This window comes from Prionailurus viverrinus, chromosome C2, assembly GCF_022837055.1.
Source record: "Prionailurus viverrinus isolate Anna chromosome C2, UM_Priviv_1.0, whole genome shotgun sequence".
In the NCBI taxonomy this organism is placed as follows: Eukaryota; Metazoa; Chordata; class Mammalia; order Carnivora; family Felidae; genus Prionailurus; species Prionailurus viverrinus.
In genome coordinates this window covers 143,010,271-143,027,813 of record NC_062569.1, presented here as the reverse complement: position 1 = coordinate 143,027,813, position 17,543 = coordinate 143,010,271, and positions in this window count along the sequence as shown.

Here is a 17,543-nt window from a genome sequence, read left to right as displayed (position 1 = left end):
ATTTACTGAGTGTACACATCACATGAAAGTCACAGGGGGAGGCAATCATATTCATTCATATTCATCCTTTAAACTCTTTATCAAGTCAAGGAGATAAATCTCTTGAATTTCATCAAGTTAACCTTATTCCTTTATTGTTTATTTCTCAAGAGACTATGAATGCTCTGACAGCTCTTCTTTATTACCAGAGTCAGGTGGCATATAAGAGGCACACAGAGGTGGTTCGGTGTAATCACTCTGGGATATTAATAAAGAGAAAAATGGAAGTATAATAGGAGACAAAGTCATCATATTGAATAGTTTGTTCATTGGAATCCAGTAACAATGACACTTCAAAGACTTCAATTTAATTACTCAATTGAGCTAAACCAAGCTTATCTATCCCCAAGCCTATTTGGACGAGGATGCCATTCTTAAATATTATAGTGTATGACAGAATAAATGGTATATTAGAGGGAACACACTGAGAGAAAAAGCACTTATCAAATTATAAAATATATATTTCACAAACATAGTAATTGCACTTGATATGACTTGGAAAGCTTTCTGGGTAATGTTTAGCTAAATTTTGCCTGGAAAAACACAGGGAATGAAAAATGGCAGACAAATGTTTACAAGAGTTAATTTAGTGTTCTTACAAATGGCCATTATTGCAAATTTAAATCATAAAGAAATCTTTTTGATGATTTTACTAAAATTATTACTTACATTTCTTAAACAAAACCCAAGGACAAAACCTGTTGGGTTTTTTTTTCCTATCCTGCTTCCTACACTTCTTTTGGTTTCTCCTGGGAGAGCTTCCTTATTAAATCACTTGCTCTCCAGTCCTAGGCTCAGCGTCTACTTCTGAGCAACCTTGACCTTGATCTTGGCTCCATCCAGTATCTGATACTTTAAAGTCTTTTAATGATGTAACAAAAATGTTGTAGTAGACCTAATTTATAAGGATGAACAAAGCTGATACAGTTAAAAAAAATAATTATTTCCTTAACTCAACTTCTTGATTTAAAACCTTTGCAACTATCATTTTCATGACAGGAGTATCTAATGTCTCAATATTTATTTGTATACTTAACTAATTTGCTATGTTTTATAAGGCAAATATATTTCATTAAGTTTTTGTCTTTATGACTTAGATAAATAAATCAGATGCAAACATTTAAAAGGTAGGGTAACTAGAAGGAAAAGTTAACATTATAGCTACCATTATATGATCACTGTAAATTATTTTATGATACATATATGACTTTTAAAGTTTAAAATATTTTATACACATAAATAAATTTATAGGCAATAATATCTTATTTGAATTTCATGAATCTAGGTAGGGAATAGTAATGACATTTTATTTGACAAAAAGGGTTTTTTTTAGCTCAACTTTTATTTTGCTTTTATAATTTTAAGTTTCCAAAACAAATATAACCTTACCAATATTGACAGTCCTAAATCACTAAAGTATTATTTCAGGACATAAGCAATTAGGAAATATTTTGGAATGTAGAATTATGTAGAGTCTAGTTGAACACAGCACAGCTATATATTCATGAAACACCCAAAGGCTTTGAAATTCACCGGCAAGTGATTTCATTGACAAATAACGCTTGCTTACTCTTCCCCTTCAGAACAGGATCTAACAGGGTCTACACTCTGAGATTCTAAGATCTCCAAAGTCGGCAGTTACTCTTGAAATAAGACATTTCCTTTGGTGATGACCTCATCTGAAAGGTCAAGAAGTGGATAGGAAATTCTTAGAGACTGAAATGGCATTGCTGAGAGAGGGAAGGAAATCACTCACTTCATTATTTTCAAAGGACTTTTTTGTTTGAAGGTCAGATTAGGGCTTTCCATCCTCTGTTTTTTCCCTCATTAAGTCTTTCACAAGAACAGAATTTGTTTCTTGCCTCCCTGTAATAGGCAGGATAGATTCCCATGCCTCGTGTGCATTTTCTCTACATAAATTTGATAAAGAGTGACAATAATTGGTATCTAATTTTCTTAAATTTACTATGACTTAATATACCAAATACAATCTCAAATAGGCCTTTATTTTAAAACAGCATTCTATTTGATAATATGCATATAAAATACCCCTGTAATTAACTGTTTCTACCTTGTTTAGCTATTTTGGCAGTATTTAAAAAAAGAAAAAGGAGTATTTCATTGTAGAGTTATTTTGTGAGCCTTAAAATGTGAGCCTCATTCATTCCTTAGTTATATCAACAAATATTTTTGAAGACAATATGCATTCTTTAGTTATTTTGTGAGCCTCATTCATTCCTTAGTTATATCAACAAATATTTTTGAAGACAATATGCATTTCAAAATGATTATAATATTGATATAAAGAACATATGCAGACATCTTCAGTACAAAGAAACAGAAGTCACATGTTACATGAAACACATAGATTAAGACAGATGATGAAGGAAGGTAGTCCCTTGGGGGAATCAGGAAGTTTTCGAAGGTGATGTGTCATGATATAGTGGAGACACTTCTGAGAGAATGTGATCACTTCCCTAATCCTGAGAGGTGCATGTATTCAAACTGTGCTTAAAGAACAAATAATAATCCAGTTTGTCTAGAACCTAGATTATGGTAAACTTGGTTTTGTTCCTGATAGTAGAATATCCTGAATGCCAATCCACAGTGTGACCTTAATTCAGAAAGTGGAAAAAGTGCAAATTTTTGGAAGGAAGATTACATTTTCAAAACCACTTTAGAAAGATCAAACTGCCAGTCATGGTTTGTGTGTTATCTTGGAGAAGGAGAAACTTGAGGCATGGTGGAAAGTCAGGTGATGATTGCATGAGGCCAGAAAAGGCCAAACCAGGATGGTGAGATCGGTAACATGATGGATCAGAAAGGCACTGGCAGTGAAAAATTTCTAGAATCAATGGACAAACAACAGGGAGAAGTTATAAATGTCCACTGGCTTCCTAGGCAATATAGTGAGAAGAAGGAAACTAGTAACAGTAACGCACAGTCACAACAAATGCCCAGCGAGAATTTCTTCTATATTATGTGTCAGGTGTTTTTCTAAGAGCTTTATATGGATTAATTCCTTTAACTCTCCTGGCATGTCTGTCATCATAGGGCGTATCAAGCCATAAAAGCTGTGATCATCATCGTTAGGTAAACAGAGCAAGTATAGATTCTTTATGTAAGAGTGTTTCTACTTCCACAATTCAGGTAAAGTGTTTATCAATTGAAATAAAATTTCCAAATAAGAGATTACGTATAATGAAGTTATTACTATCATAATCAATTCGCCACTGCTAATTTTATTGTAAATAGTCTTTATTATAGTTTCATATCCATAGGTAAACCTCTGCTCAGAGAATCTATTTCTCAGAATGCCTGTCAAGAAAATCCTATTTTATTGGAACTTACAGTATAATTTCTACTGAGGTTAGTTCATATTGCTTTGACCAAACAAAATTGATGGAGTTAAAAGTGGGATTCAGAAAGGCAATGCCATTTGTTTATATTTACTTCAGAAACATGCTGGACAAATGAAAAGCACTTTGTAAGTCCTGGATATACTGTCCAGGCATTTATTTTGTTTCCTTCATTAGTTTCTCTTCTTTCTCTTCCTGCTGGATTGTAGTACCCCCTCAAGCATTAATGTTCAGCTTCTCCTTCTTTACATTTATTTGTTCTGCATCAATCTCATTCACTCTGGTGGCTTCGATGCCCCTAAATTGCTGCTAATTTTCTCCTGCCTTCCCCACCTTTGTCCAGCTTCACTTCTTTAAAGGTCCCTTAGACAATTTCCTCCACTTCCTCACCATCCCTGCAACTATGTGTCCCATCCCCATTAGTGACACAGTCCTTCTTCCACATGCATGGTCCCCAAAGCCTGTCCACGATCATGGATGTCCTCTACTGCCTACCTTGCCACCTCAAAACCAATGCAATTTCTGCCCTTAGTAATTAATAGAATCTTTTAAAATCGTTTCTGTAACATTTTGGGTGTGTTACGAATACATTAGTGACAGCTTATGTTTGCTTCATATATGTATCCGAAGCTACATGTCTATGTAGCCAAGCTATTCCATATCCAAAGATCTTATATTTGCCAGACTTGATATGGGAATTTTGACCTGCTGAAATTCACAGGTGACAACACTGGTCAATTATCATAAAATGTGGTGATTAAATCTCTGCGGTGTTTAAGCTGAGTATGAAAGGTATATTTGGGTTCTCCACAGAAACAGAATGAAGTATGTGTGTACATATACACATATATACAAATGTACAAATATTGTATATATACAAAATATGTATATATATTTATTATAAGAAATTGGCTCATGTGATTATGAAGGCTGCCAAGTACAAAATCTGTAGGGTGAGCAGGCAGGCTGGAGACCCAGTAGAGCCAATAGCCCCGTTCCAGTCCACAGAATGGCTGCTGTAAAATTTTCTGCTGGAAGGCAGATGGTCTCTTTGTTCTGTTCAGGTCTTCAACTGATAGGATGATGCCCACCCACATAATGGAAAACAATCTGTTTTACTCAAAGTCCATTGAATGAAATGTTAATCTCATCCAAATACACCCTCACAGGAGCGGTCTGAATAATGCTTGAATAAAATAAAAGATTGACGGGATTAAGAAAGGCAGAATTGACACATAAAACGAACCATCTCAATAGGCTATATAGATATCTTCATACCCAGACTCCCTTCAGGGCATCATCTCCAGTGTAAGTTTCTGGTAATGGACTTGATGACAGATCATTCCATGTATTAGAAATTTATGAATGGGGGGCACCTGGGTGGCTCAGGTGGTTAAGTGAACGACTCTTGATTTCAGCTCAGGTCACGATCTCAAGGTTCATGAGTTCAAGCCCCGCATCAGGCTCTGCTGTTGACAGTGCAAAGCCTGCTTGGGATTCTCCCTCCCTTTCTCTCTGCCCCTCCCCTGCTCACTCTCTGTCTCTCATTCTCTCAATATAAATAAATAAACATTAAAAAAAAAGAAATTTATGAATGAGGAAAAAAGAGAGGGGAGAAAGTTCAGACTCAAAACCATAGGTATTTCAATACCCAGTGAAAAGAATAAGCATTAAATCTTATAACAGAATATGGAGGTCCAAAGTTAAGGCAAAATCACATTTAAATTAGAAGTAATTTCTGTGTCTCCCTCTCTCTCTGCCCCTCCCCCGTTCATGCTCTGTCTCTTTCTGTCCCAAAAATAAATAAACGTTAAAAAAAAAATTAAAAAAAAAAAGAAGTAATTTTACACCAGAAGATTTAATATAATAAAACTGTTTATTTGTGCCAGAAAAAGGCTTACTAATCTTATTGCAAAGAAGTCTGTAAAAATATATGCTTTCTGTTGTTCTTCACATGTAGAATAGATCCGTTTCATCAAAAGGAATAAAACACATGCTGCTTCTATTTTCTTCAGAAAGAATGCTCATGAGACATGGATGTGTAGTCTTGCTATGTAGTAATCATAAGAAATTTATCATCAAGAAAAATGTGTATGTAATAACATTATATTTTACTGCGATTCTCTTTTTATCTGGTAAGTCATCTGTGAAGAAAAACAAAATTGCTGGATGACAAGACCCGAATAAAGTTCCCTCCAAGCCTTAAATCCTATAAGCCTTGCCAAGTTCATTTAATAAATGAGAAAACTGAGCATTTGCAATGCTATATGGTTCGCTCACATGTATGGAAGACACCAGAGTAAGACATGGGATTCTGCTGAGCCTTGGTTTGTCCACTGTCACCAGCTCTTCTACTCTGGTTCAGTCTGTTTCTATATCATCTTGAACGTGGAAGTCACCAATGCAAGATCCACTCAGACTACTCACCCCTCGATATAAGGGGCTCAAAATGATATCAGGTTCTCAAAAAAAGAAAGCTGTCTCTTGATAGTTTGTGTAAAACATTTCCCTTCAGTTCCACTTTTCTAAGTGTCTTAACTATTTAAAAATGAGAAACTTTTGAGGATGCCTGGGTGGCTCAGTTGGTTAAGTGTCCAACTTGGGCTCAGGTCATGATCTCAAGGTTCGTGGCTTTGGGCCCTGAGTCGGACTCTGTGCCGATGACTCAGAGCCTGGAGCCTGTTTCAGATTCTGTGTCTCCCTCTCTCTCTGCCCCTCCCCTGCTCACGCTCTGTCTCTGTCTCAAAAATAAATGAACATTAAAAAATTTTTTAAAAATGGGAAACTTTGGTTTTATTTCACCTATAACTTCTGTGTGCTGAGAATTCATTAAAAAAAAAAAAAAGCCAGGACCACAAATATACAGCTGGTGGCTGTCCTACTATCTGGGTTTGTTGCAGACCATGTATTACATAACACTGAGGAGCAGACATCCATTGCTAGGTGATTGCCATTTACATGCAAGATAAAACCTGAGATTTACTTTCCCTGATGTATAGTCACCTGGCCATTTGCAGCAATATTTGATTAAAATAAAACATTTAATATCCTGGGAGAATAAAAAAAAGAAAAAAGACTGGTCTCAAGAAGCAGGCAGACCCCAAAGCATGGTATCTTTTTCTACATGTTTAGTCTCCAGAAACTGGTGAAGGTATAATAGTTAGTGGCCTAGAGAATTATATTTTTAATGCTTATTTCATTACACATATTGTTTTCTTATATTACATGATTAAACATTATATTAAAAACATTAATATACCTTATAACATACATATATGTTATATAATGTTACATATATACATATGTTATAGATTATATAACTTATCATCTAAACTGGAGATATATTGATGAAATATCTTCAAAAGTGTTGTATGTTTGCCCTCTGGAAGTGCTTGTGTACATAATGAGGGATGTACCTACGGCCTACATTGTGCTCTGTCAGCAATTCAGACGTTTCTCAGCAAGTATAGAGTAGGAACTCGAAAGGATAAGAAAACAAACAAACAGACAAACGATTTTGGGAAGCTGTGACCATCATTTAGCCTCTTTCCTATATCCCACCATTTGGGAAATACCCAAGCTGGGAAAAATAGCCTATTTTCATTAGTATTTACTATGTGCTAAATGGTTAGCATGCTTATGTGCTTTAAGACTTTCAACAAGCCTGTAAAATATATGTTACAGAAAGTCTTGTATTGCAGGTGAGAAGATTCAACTTGGAGCAGTTAAAAAACTTCCTCCAGGTCGACGATCACATTCTAATAGAATAAAAACCATACAAGAGTGGACAGTGAAGCTGAACTAGTGTGTGTGTGTGTGTGTGTGTGTGTGCATCATCACATGTGTGTCCTCTGACTTTCAACGTGGAATTGAGAGAACACAAAACATTACTCTTGTGTATCTAAGGCAAAGGGCGACACAGTTAAGAAGAAAAGTGTTTGTCATGCCTCATATCATGATGGGAGTTTGATCATCCTAGGAAACTCATCTTTTAACCAGAGAGAGGGCTTCTCGGTGGGTTTAGATCCTAATGGTAGATCTTGCAGTCAAAGGCAAAAGAAAAAAAAAAGTTTTGTTACAGTTTTCTTTTATGTTTGCTATGTCTTATCCTAGACTTATAGATGGGAAATGCCTACAGGTAATAACTATGAATAAGATATTGTTTTTTGTTGAAATCTCTAAACCATTATTTGCTCTCCCCTTCTCATTTGTCCCTTCACCCTGAGAGACAAGCAGATGGCCTAACTAAAGCACCTTGCATGGTGCCTGGAACTTATAAGTGCTCAGTAGGTGTTTCCCCCTTTTCTCTTCATGCTTTTTCTTCTGTGAACCAGAACTGCTAACTCAGAGATTTGCAGTCATGGGACTGCTTCTTTCCAAGATTATGGGTTTTTGGAAAGCTTAGGCATATAATTATTACTTGCATGCGAACTGAAATGGTAACTTAATTTAGAGTTTAAGATCAAGGGATTTTAGAAGTCAAGTTAGTGCTGAGTTATGGTTCCTTCTAGGCATTTTCTGAGGCATCACATGGCCTTTCTTCTAACTTCCCGAAAGCCGGGTGTCTTCACTGTAAAGAGCACACTTGTGTTTATTCTATTTGGTGCGTGTGTGTTCTGTGTATTTGTCAAAAACCAAAGCAACAACTGAGAACACATCTGCATCTTATGATGCGCTCACCTCCCCCTTGAGAAGGCAGGGTGTTCAGGTATTTCGCAATATCTGTTCCTCATGATCATCTGAAGGGGCCCAGGATTTCTCAGACACCTTTCTTTTTTTTCTTTTCTTTTCTCTTCTTCTTTCTTTCTTTCTTTCTTTCTTTCTTTCTTTCTTTCTTTCTTGTGATCTCCACATTGCAAAAGAAAGAATATTCTGATATGTCTTCAAGGATATTTTTCATAGTGGCATCTCATTAAATCAACTCGTTCAAAAGGGAGAAGTAATATCCCACTTCTCTGAGAGTTGAAGACAAGTGGAATGTATAGAAGTGTATGGAGTGAATAGAAAAACAAAACATCACTCCAAAAGGAGTCCCTGCAATGCAATTGCCTAGTCATTCTCCAAGTGTGACAAGAGCCATGCTTGGGTGCCAAGCACTGTCACTGGGGAGAAACACCTGCTTGTTTTTTCAACAAGCTTGCAGCGTGTCCTGTCTAAAGACTAGAAATTAATCTCTAATCTTATTCTGGAAGCCGTTTGTTCAATCTAAAGTACCCAACACAAGGTAGGTAAAAAATGGACATTTTTGAATGAATGAATGAAAACCATTGAGAGGAGGAGTGCCTGGCAACTCAGTAGGTATAGCATGCAACTTTTTCTTGGATTTGGAATTTGAGCCCCATATTGGAGTAGAGATTGCGTTTTAAAAAAGTAGGGAGCTGGTGTGAGCAGAAACACTTTCCTCTCATGTGAAATGTCATGGTGGTTACTATGGGTGCCATCACAAATGGCTGAGTATAGAAACAGGGAACCCTCTTGCCCTCCACCTGGTTGGACATTCACATGCAGTAATATTGCTTCCGTGTCTGAGTATTTTTTTTTTTACAAGACATCTCATAAAAAAAAAATCACATTTGGAGAAGGGAATGAAAGCCACAAGTAGATTTACAGATTTAACAGCTCTTCAATCAAATTTTCTTGAAAAAGCCCATTTGTTTTTGTATATTCTCTTGAATAAATGAAGCACCTTGCTTTCCTGAAATAAACCAGAAGCTAATGACAAACACAGGTGGCTAAATCTAGACCTAGGGTTTTAACGATTCAACCAGTATGATAAATTCATAATAATGTAATCAGACAGCTGACATACCGATCAGACACTTCCTAAAAGTTAAACTACATCAGATGGAAATTAGGCCTGTGGTTTCATGATGATTTCTCAAACTGGTGGTCACAAATTTCATATTTATCAGAAATGACATACCTGTCTCTCCCTTTAGATCTGAAAAATGCGCTTCCGTGATATCATATCAGTGTATTCATGTTGTGGGGATTCAAGATAATAGACACCAAGAGGATTTTGTCTCTCATGTTATTTGCAAAAGAACCAGAGCTGAGTTTCAACCCCGGCTCTGCCACTTACAAGCCACGTGACCTAGTTTGAACGTCTCATTCTTTTCTCAGTTGATATCTTATCAGTGCAGTGTAAATAATCATGGTAATGCTCTCCTAGTGGGAGCAGTGAGAGGTTTAAATTATATAACGTGTATAACGTAATAAGTATCTAGCATATAATTCATTCTGTGTATAGAGTAGTTCTTTCCTTTCATTCTCTGTGAATGTTTCCCACCCATCACCATCTTTCCCAAGCACGGTGACTGTGGAATGGCATCAGGCAAAATTAAGGCAAGACAGGACAACGCTGGACAGGCGTGCACCCCTGGTGACGATAATGTGATGCTTCTTGTGGCCACTGCTAGCCCAACCATCTCCAGTTATCAGACAAGATCCTGATGAGAAGTAACAGGAGAAGCTCTTCATTTCTGTATCTTGAAGGCAGTAGTTTCCAAACATAGCTCTCTATATTAAAGTTTCCCGAGCTCTATCACAGGAGACTCTGATTTTGTACATCTAGGCTGGTCCTAAGGCATCTGTATTTTTTTTTAAGTTTCTCAAGTAATTGTAATATGAGCCGCATTTAGTCATGACTGCTCTTTGACATGTGTTTGATCTAAAGTCTGTGATGAGTCTTTGCAGAGCAGACTGATAGCTCTTGGTTTGGAAGGTTAGCAATAATTACAAGAACAGATTCTTCATGTTGAAGAAGATCCTGAATCCAGTCTGCTGTCTTGAAGTAAATTGGATTTACGATGTGTTTGGTGATGTGTCCCTTTTCTAATTTTTCTCTCTAATGCTACCTTCATAAAACAATAATAAAAACTAAAACGACAACACATTTACAGGATGTACCTGTACCAAAAAAATCCTAATTCATTAGCAGTTACAGATTTGGACCTTTGTGTTAAAAAAATAATCTTTCCTATAATAGAGATATCATCTGCTGAGAGAATTAAAGTGATTATTTCCCTGGAAACTATCCTGAAGATATTATAGTTTATTACCCTGAGATATATTTTTCTGGCAGGACATTTAGTTCCATTTGGTTGTTTAAGTTGCATTTTATTTATGATCATTAACCTTCCAGTTAAGACCATTCTGATTGAAATTGTTCTTATGTGATAGTATCCATCTGCCTCTTCTATTTTGCATTAGGAAATAAGGGAATTGAAATACACTTTGGAGTTGACATTAAGCCCATTTATTTAATTTTAGCCAAGTTCATGTCTGATATTAAGTTTTTCGTGCCTTTTCAAATTCTGAACAATTGTAGTGTTGGTATTGTCCCTACAGCATCTGAGTCCATAAAATACATGTCACAGTATGTGTGACTGTCCCATCAGGAATATAAACTTGTTTTTTATACACACACACACACACACACACACACACACACACACACGGGTAGTATCTTGCCAGGAATTAGTTCTGATCGCAATGAGAAGACTTTTAAACAAAAGTCTGTCCCTCTCTGTGTAATTGTGTGTATGTATGTGTGTAGAAATATTAATAGCATTGCTACCAATCCATTTTTGGATTTTAGATTAAGTTCAAAAAACTTTTAGAAGCAAAATGTGTATGGCTATTTAATTAAACTACTGTATAAGTCTGATTTAATTAAACCCAACCTATAAGATGCTTTATTCCCAAGCAAACAACTAAACTGTACAGGCTTAATACTATAATAATAATAATATTAATTTTGACCATTTTTATTGGGGAACTTTTGTATTGTGAATTTTGTGTTTGAGGAACTACTTTGAGACTTTTTGCCCGTAGTTTCTGTTTTGCTAAGTCCATACAATATGTGCCAAACATGTTTTTCTCTCAATATTTTCACATGTGTGTCAAAGAAAAGTTAATCCATATGTTCTTTATTTATTTACATTTACACTTAAACTCATCAAAATGTTGTTACACAAGAGCTTTTTGAATCCCAGGGCACATTACAGGACTACCAAAGTCCTAAGGAAACACTTTGCCGAAATTAAAATATTTTATTTTCTGGGTGTTCATTTTTTCCTAAGAAATCAATATGATAAGCAGATCACAGTCTCCTGTCCCTTTCTGATTGGAATTTATAATAATTCAAAATTAACATAAATGTGAAATAAATAAATAACACAGAGTACTAACATTTATTGAATTCTTTTCTTCTTAGGAATTCAAAACAATGTGAATTGTGACTCACCAATTTTTGATCCTATTATTCTGGCTCCAATATTCTCATGATTGTCATTCTGAAAATGTGTATGCGAAACCCGTTGAACAGGATGATTATGCACCCACATTCATCACAGAGCCCTGTGCAACACAAATAGAGAGGACAAGAAAGAAAGGAGAGAATGTCATCCATTTTTAAGGATTAAAAAAACATTCTAGTGGTGGATAATGAGGGCTCCTAGATGAAAGGAGTTGAGACCAGCCAGCTAAAGCCTCAAGTTATACAAGAGAAAACTTCAATGCAGATGGGAGCCACTCTGACATAACATCTCAAAGTCTCAAGAAGATTAAAAAAAAGATCCGAAATCATGAAGATTAATTGAAAGACTGTGTAAGAACCAATTTTACTATTCCCAGGCCACTCCTTTGCATGGCTGCTGTTGACCCACAGACATCATTGTGAGGATTGGAAGAATAATATTTCCAAGTCTTAATGGGCTATATTTCTGCCCAAATATATTGCCTTTCCAGGCAGGTGAATTTGTATAATGAAAAAATACATGTCAGATTTTATCATCTACCTTCATGAAGGTAGTTAGAAATTCAAGGGAAAGAAGTAGTCTTCTCCAAAGAAAATAAGCCAACAAATTAGGGGAAACTTATATGGTGGGTATAGGTATCACCAACAGACATCTTCCTTATTTAGTCTTGTGGTGCACAGGCTCAGATTTGCCCTTTGGATTTGTCATTCAGAAGCAAAATTCACTAATTAGCAGGTGATACCCTGTCCAGTGAGTGTATCTAAGCAGCCAGCCAGATTCTCACTTATGGAAAGACTTGGGTGAAAAATTTACTTATACAATTATGGTTGTTCATATGTGACTCAAAAAAAACCACCAGGTACACAAAGAACACAAAGATAAAGACATGGAACACCTGATCTAGATTACTCAGAAATAATTCAATAAACAGAATGAACTTAAAGTCATATAAGCTACCGCCGTGGAAGGTATGGGTGAAATTATTACTGTCATATAACAAGAGTAGAATGTCACAAAAAAGGCAGAGTTAAAGTTCTTAGAGATTGAAAATATAATTGCTTACGTTAAAAAGTAGAATCAGTGGATAAATTAGAAAAGAAAAAAGGGTAGAGAAAATTTCCCAGGAAAAAGGAGGTGGAGAGGAGAAATAAATAAATAAAAGTGTTTTCAGTGTTTCCTTTTTGGATGAGTAATTCTTTGTTAATTGCTATTTGTTGATCACTGATGTTCAAGGACTTAGAATGGCTGTCATTGTAAACATGTAAAACTTCACTCATTTTCAAGCCCCTCTAATGGAGAGATTCCTCTGTTAATTAACAACTACTGATCTAGGAAGTCCATACACAACTAATAGAAGCTCTAGAAAAGAACACACACGCATGTGCACGTGCACACACACACACACACACACACACACGTGCATACAGAAGGAGCCAGAACCAATGTCTGCTTTTAGGAATATAGTCAAGTAGTTATTCTGAAAAACTCTCCTATAAAACACTTGGAAAATCTAAATAAAATACTCAAATAGCTATATAAATGTGTAACTGCTTGTAAAAAGTTAAAGGAAACTCCTAAGGACAACAGAATAATAAATGAAATCCAAAGACAAGATTGCCTTGAGGATATTTTCCAATCCTAGGAATATGAAACATCTTTTTAAATGTAGCTTTTACATGCTAAATAATATTTTACTACATACAAGAGTAATAATCATCTTAAGAGCTAGACTATTACACGAAACTATTGCCTCTGAGTTTTCTCCTCTATTGTATGCTAAGGTCTCCCTCAGAGATGTAACTATTTCCTGAACCGTGCCTGCAATTCCCTTTTATATATTTAAACAATTACCTATATACTTATTAGATTTATTTGCATATGACATTTGTAAACCATTATATATTCAGTTTAACCCAGGGTACTATTTCTTGACTTGATTTTTTTCTATTCAGAATTCTGAAGATTCATCTACTTGTGATGTTTTAACCAATAGAACATGGGAAAAATGATACCTTGCCTAATTCAGATCTAGTTCTAAAGAGGATTTGCAGTTTTTACCTTGGTATCTTATGGATCTGAGGTGCAATGGAGTCTGTATGTGGTCAGAGGGTAGTGTGACTATCCTGCTGAAGAAACCTTGGGGAAAAGCTCTGAGATTCTGTGAAGAGAGGCAGAAGGGCCCATCCGTTGGAGGCCAGCCTTCAACTGTCTCTCTTCAACTGAGATAATAGCCATGCGGGTAATGCCTTCATGAAAACTCTAGACTAGACCAGTTACCTGTCTGATAACAACATCGATTGACCCCATTGATGGCATTTGGAGTGGAAGAATCACTAATCTGTGCCCTTCCTGAGTCCTAACCCAGAGTATTAAGTGCATAATAAAGTTAAGGTTATTTGAAATGATTAAGTCTATAGATTCCTTCGTGTGTAGCAATAGATTACCAAACTGGTACATTGTGTAATTTTGTTAGGAAATATAATTAAAGGTGGAACAGGTGGGTCACAGACTATGCAAATTCTGAGTTTTATAAGATAATGCAAAAATGTTTTTTCAAAATGATTATGCCAAATTATATTCCTCTGCCCCAGCAGCATACGATGTTAATCAATTGTAGGAAACTACAATTATTCACATCTTATGCTTCCTCTTTTAGCACAATGCTCATTTCTGCCTATTTGCCCATTTTAGGGGTTGTTTATTTCTTACTGCTTTGTAGGAGTTAAAGATTTTTGAAAGCCTATCCTTCCTTGGTTATATCTCTGAGTGTGTCTTTACTTTTTTTTTTTTTTTAATTTGCTATGATAAACGGAAGTTCTTCATTTTCACCTACTCAAATTTATAAATATCTTTTTCATGCTTAGTGCTTTCTGTACCTTGTTTAAGAAATTTACCTCTACTTTCAGATCAAACAGATTTGCCAATATTTTCTTCTAATATTTGCCTTTCATATCTGTCTATAGTCTGCCAGCAACATAATCCATATGTTTTGAGTGTGTATATATGTGTGCAAGCGACATAGGGATCAAATCTTATCTGATTTTGTTTTTGATGTTGTGGGTGTTGATGATGATCAATTGTCTCAGTACTATTTTCTGGCGGGTCCTTCCCTTTGTAGTCAGTCATACATCAAGTATCAATATATTCAGGAATCTAGCTACGCCTGGGTGGCTCAGTTGGTTAAGCATCTGACTTTGGCTCAGGTCACAATCTCATGGTTCGTGGGTTTGAGCCCCACGTCAGGCTCTGTGCTGACAGCTCAGAGCCTGGAGCTTGCTTCAGATTCTGTGTCTCCCTCTCTCTCTGCTTTCCCCCACTTGTGCTCTGTCTTTCTCTATCTCTTAAAAAATGAATAAATGATGTTAAAAGATTAATATATATGTATATATATATGTATATATATATATACATATATATATAATATATATCTGGTATATGGTAAGGCAACCCCTCTTACCTCCTTCTTCAGGAGCACCTTGCTGAATTTTGCGTCTCTGAACAATCAATCATACGTGTTTTAGATTCAGCTTAAATGACTTAAAATACAGTGTTGGATTTTCAGTTCTAAATATGGAAACCCCATAATTAATTTTCAACAATTATCAATATTTTGAAATTATGTTTCATATGCCCCACATTTTCTCTAGAATATTTTAAACCAAATCTCAGGAACTATTCAATTTTGTCAATGTGTACTTTGGTTTTCATCTTTAAGAAATCCAGACTTATGTAATGTCAATAATTCCTTAATATAGTACTTACTCCATTTTGAAATTTTCCCAGTTGTTTGAAAGAGGTCCCATTGCTTTTGGCTATTTTATTTTTTATGTCTGCCTGTTTGTCCTTCTCTCTCTCTCTCTCTCTTTATAGCAATATCTTTCCTCCATTTAAAAAAAATCACTTTCAAGACCAATTTTTGGTTTTGATTTTCAACTAGCCAGGAGTATTGGGTATCTAGAATGTAAGTAAATAGGGAGTGATAATAAGGTTTCAGCCAATGGGAACAGCTGATGACAAGAATGTGAGAAATGAGTCAAGGTATTGCTAATAACATTGGTAAATTATAGGTCTTATATAATCGGATATTGTGTTGGTTTGCCCTCTCATGATTCACAACACACATGCATCCTATGCCTTTATAAATAGGATGTTCGTGCATCCCAGAAACATTAAATAGCAATATTTTCTCATTACCTCAACTCTCATCTGTCACTTTCATTTCTTACCTAAGGGACTTCTTTCCATCTCCAAAATGCCTGGACCACAAATATATGGACAACAAAAAATGGCAAATATCAACAAAGCATCTATAATTTACTATTGATCACTTCCTGGGATATGCCCCAACCACATCCATGGACTCAAAATACATGCTCCCTTTTTCCTATGTTTTTATGTTTTTTTTTCAAATCTTGTGATCGACATTTAAAACCAATTTAGGAATTACCCGTCAAACCCTTTCTCGTCAATGAGGCAGAAGGAACAAATTGCACAATGAATTGTTCCAGAGAATCCTGCTATTTGTAATGGTTTTTGTTTATTCCAATGACTGATACTTCAGGTGGAATTTGCAGGTTGAAAGACTAATTATTTTTCTAACATCTTTGGAAACTGGAAGGTAGAGATTGACTGACCTGAAACTGAATTTCTTAAATGGCCACGCTTCTGAGAATACGTGTTGGATTTTGACATACCTTTTAGAAACCATGCTCTTGTCCCTGAAAGCTATTTATTTGCTTGTTAATAACCCTGTTAAAAACACATAAAAGTTCATCACCCCTTGGAACTTCAGGTCACCTTGCACATGGCCCATCATTCTGTGATGAAGTCATTTGTTTATTCTCCATTTGAATGGCTTTAATCAGATCAAAATTTTCCTTCTAAAGAATTGTTTTCAATTCAAGGAAAGAATTCAAACATTCTTTTAAAAAGTCTTTATAATATACCTCATTGTAACTTATGCTCATGAACAAAGTGCAAATGACAGAAATATTCAAATCATTTTTTTGAAAGTCTACACAACATAAGAGAGTTCAGAACCTGACCAGAAATATATATTTTTTTACTTTTACTGTTTTATAATGCAGGCAATATATTTTAAATAGTCCACTAGATGATATGTGGCTCAAAACTAGCAAATTATATAACTGCCTAATCTCGGAATATTCCTTTTTATTGAGTTGATTTGTGTGACTCTCCATGTTTTGAAAGCAAGGACCTTGACTAAGATGTCAATTCATGTGTTGGCCCTAAAAGTTATTATCCCATTTGTGATATGATGGGTATGGAAAGGGGGTAGATGAAGTTTATTGTAATTTCTCAGCACATCAGACACAAGCCAGGGCTATCCTGGCCACACTGGGACGTATGAACATCCTATTTATAAAGGCATTTTACAGAAGTGCTGATAACTACTTTAAAGACTGTAAATTTCCTCCCATTCTTAAAAAAACTTGAGCAGTTTTCTCCCTAATGATTCACTCAATATGCTCTCTGCAGTAAGTATATTTATTTTAAAAGGTTCAAAACATGTTTTTAAAGAAGATATACTGTTTACTTTTGGTTTATTTGTTAAACGTAACTTGCCCTGCATGACATTTCTAAAATTAAAGCCCATGGTGACTAGCAATAAGATTCAATGCGGCTTTCCTTTCTTTTTTCTCCAATGAAAACTGTTTCCAGTTTAAGTAGTCTACATATGGGAATTGATGGGAGGAAATATCGCTCCCTGACCAGACCACAAACATTCAACATGTTCAAATTAAATTATGGTTCCAAGAAGCTCAACAATGGCTATGTTTTGCATTTTGAGAAGTGTTAGCAAGGACTCACCATATAAGGATGGAGTCTACTGTATTCAGGCACTAAAAGAAATAGACTGAAA